Source organism: Hyla sarda, chromosome 5 (genome assembly GCF_029499605.1).
Source record: "Hyla sarda isolate aHylSar1 chromosome 5, aHylSar1.hap1, whole genome shotgun sequence".
Taxonomy (NCBI): Eukaryota; Metazoa; Chordata; class Amphibia; order Anura; family Hylidae; genus Hyla; species Hyla sarda.
Genome location: NC_079193.1, coordinates 358,764,647 through 358,768,555, shown reverse-complemented (window position 1 = coordinate 358,768,555; position 3,909 = coordinate 358,764,647).

The window sequence follows — 3,909 nt, the reverse complement described above, 5'->3', positions numbered from 1 at the left end:
ATATATTATATATATATATATATATATATGGGGCAGGGTGTGCCCCGGTTCTTGCAGATAGGATTGCTGACTAGTTGTATCACTTTATCAATAAAGGGATACTTTGTGGAACTGAAATTCATCCCCTATTGCAGTTTTTCCCAACCAAGGGGCCTCCATTTTTTGGGGGGTTCACATATACAATATGTCTACTTTATGTTTGCATCATAAAATTTATGAGTTTTTACTTTTGGAAGACACCAGAGGGCTTCAAAGTTCAGCAGCAATTTTGAAATTTTTCACAAAATTTTCAAACTCACTATTTTTCAGGGACCAGTTCAGTTTTGAAGTGGATTTGAAGGGTCTTCATATTAGAAATACCCCATAAAAGACCCCATTATAAAAACTGCACCCCCCAAAGTATTCAAAAAAACATTCAGTAAGTGTATTAACCCTTTAGGTGTTTCACAGGAATAGCAGCAAAGTAAAGGAGAAAATTCAAAATCTTCATTTTTTACACTCGCATGTTCTTGTAGACCCAATTTTTGAATTTTTGCAAGGGTAAAAAGGAGAAAATTTTTACTTGTATTTGAAACCCAATTTCTCTCGAGTAAGCACATACCTCATATGTCTATGTTAATTGTTCGGCGGGCGCAGTAGAGGGCTCAGAAGGGAAGGAGCGACAAATGGTTTTTGGGGGGGCATGCCGCATTTAGGAAGCCCCTATGGTGCCAGGACAGCAAAAAAAAAAAAAACACATGGCATATCATTTTGGAAACTAGACCCCTCAGGGAACGTAACAAGGGGTAAAGTGAACCTTAATACCCCACAGGTGATTCACGACTTTTGCATATGTAAAAAAAATATATATATTTTTTACCTAAAATGCTTGGTTTCCCAAAATTTTTACAATTTTAAAAAGGGTAATAGCAGAAAATACCGCCAAAAATTTGAAGCCCAATTTCTCCCGATTCAGAAAACACCCCATATGGGGGTGAAAAGTGTTCTGCTGGCGCACTACAGGTCTCAGAAGAGAAGGAGTCACATTTGGCTTTTTGAAAGCGAATTTTGCTCTGGGGGCATGCCGCATTTAGGAAGCCCCTATGGTGCCAGGACAGCAAAAAAAAACCACATGGCATACCATTTTGGAAACTAGACCCCTCGGGGAACGTAACAAGGGGTAATTTGAACCTTAATACCCTACAGGTGTTTCACGACTTTTGCATATGTAAAAAAATATATTATTTTTTTACCTAAAATGCTTGTTTTCCCAAAAATTTTACATTTTTAAAAAGGGTAAAAGCAGAAAATTAGTTCAGCTTTCAGGTGCTCCGGTGGGTTGGAAAAGGTGGATACAGTCCTAGGAAAGAGTCTCCTAGGACTGTATCCACCTTTTCCAGCCCACGGGAGCACCTGAAAGCTGAACAAATTTATGCAGGATAAGTCATCAACTGCTGAGCCGAGAAGTTCGTGACAAATCAAATTTACTGTAAGTTCGCTCATCTCTAATGTACGTCATGGGTTGGCTCCCATTCTATGACGCGTGGCCCCGTATCATTGCGGGTCGGGCCTTGCCCCTAGCAACGGCCAGGACCCATGGCTAATAGAGCGCGGCACTGATTGCAGTGCCGCACACCATTAACCCTTTAGACGCGGCGTCCAAAGTTGAAAGTAAACTAATGCCGGTTAGCTCAGGCAGCTGTTCGAGATAGCCCAGGCATGAGCAGTCAAGCAGCAGAATCATCGATCACTGGTTTCCTATGAGAAACCATTGAACAATGTAAAAGATCAGTGTGTGCAGTGTTATAGGTCCCTATGGGAGCAATAAGACTGCAAAAAAAAAAGTGAATAAAGATCATTTAACCCTTTCCCTAATAAAAGTTTGAATCACCCCCCCTTTTCCCATAAAAAAGTGTAAATAAAAATAAACATATGTGGTATCGCCACTTGCGGAAGTGTCCGAATTATAAAAATATATTGTTAATTAAACAGCACGGTCAATGGCGTACGCGCAAAAAAATTCCAAAGTCCAAAATAGCGTATTTTTGGCCACTTTTTATATCATGAAAAAAAAATAAAAAAAAAATAAAAAGCTATCAAAAATCTGATCATTACAAAAATGGTACCGCTAAAAACTTCAGATTATGGTGCAAAAAATGAGTCCTCATAGCGCCCTGTAAATAAAAAAGTTATAGGGGTCAGAAGATGACAATTTTAAACATACATTTTCCTGCATTTAGTTATGATTTTTTTTCCCCCGAAGTACGACAAAATCAAACCTATATAAGTAGGGGATCATTTTAACCGTATGGACCTACAGAATAAAGATAAGGTATTTTTCTTCAATTTTTTTCGCACAATGAATTTTTTTCCATTTCTCCGTGGATTTTTTGGTAAAATGACTAATGTCGCTGTAAAGTAGAATTGGTGGTGCAAAAAATAAGCCATAATATGGAATTTTATGTGCAAAATTGAAAGCGTTATGATTTTTAGAAGGTGATGAGGAAAACATGAAAATGCAAAAACCAAAAAACCCTGCGTCTATAAGTGGTTAAAGGACTTTTAGGAGGAATCATTGGATCCCCAGGGACTTTTACTAGCCGGCCATGGCGATCGCTGCATGCTGGCTATTAGTCCTTGGTCGTTAACAAGTTAAAGAGACATTAACTTGTTAAATTATAAAAACTTTTTGACATGTCAAACGTTTTGATCTGTCGGGGTCTCTGTGCTGAGACCTCTACCAATCATTAGAAGAAGCAAGCCAGCATGCACTGCTCCTGACAAAGACGGGGGGGGGGGGGGGAATTTACCAAAACTTGTCCAGAGGAAAAGTTTCCCAGTTGCCCATAGCAAACAATCAGATCGCTGCTTTCATTTTTCAGAGGCCTTTATAAAAATGAAAGAAGCGATCTGATTGGTTGCTATGGGCAACTTTTCCTCTGGACAAATTTTGATAAATCTCCCTCATGGACCAATTAAAACATCTAAAGTGTGACATTTAAAAAAGTTTTTATAAAGGACAAATGCAATGAAACAATAAATAAAGGTAACAGTGCATATACTCTAGTGCAATGTTTCCCAACCAGTGTGGCAAAGTTGTAGTTTTGCAACAGCTGGAGGCACACTGGTTGGGAAATACTGGTCTAATGACCTGGACTGACAGGACCCTAGATGACACTATGGCGCTTTCTGTACCCTTGAATTTCTACCTGCGCTTGTATTATTAAAGGAGAACTCCAGCCAAAACGAACTTATTCCCTATCCACAGGAAAAGGAATAAGTAGCTGATGGCTGGGACCCACCGCGATTTCGGGACCCCGGCTGTCAGTGAAGGAAAACGTGTTGTCTATCAGTAGAAGGCACGCACTCCATTCATTTCTATGTAGTAGTGCTATACTCGGGTCTCTTCATTCCTCCTAAAAAAACTAATGGAAGGTGTGCCGCCTGCAGCACGTGCTCCTAGCAGAGAGACAGCTCTAGTTCTGGATATTGTGCGGGGTCCAAGAGGTTGGATCCCCCGCGATCACCTACTTATCCCCTATCCTGTGGATAGGAGATAAGTTAGTTTTGGCTGAAGTTCTCCTTTAAAGGGGTACACCACTAGAAAACATTTTTTTTTAAACAACTGGGGCCAGTAAGTTACAGATTTGTAAATTACTTTATTAAAAAAATCTTAATCCTTCCAGTACTTTTCAGCTGCTGTATGCTCTACAGGAATTCTGTTCTTTTTGAATTTCCTTTCTGCCTGACCACAGTGCTCTCTGTTGACACCTCTGTCCATGTCAGGAACTGTCCATAGTAGGAGCAAATCCCCATAGAAAACCTATCCTGCTCTGGACAGTACCTAAAAAGGACAGAGGTGTCAACAGAGAGCACTGTGGTCTGACTGAAAAGAAATTCAAAAAGAAAAGAATTCCCTGTGGATCATAC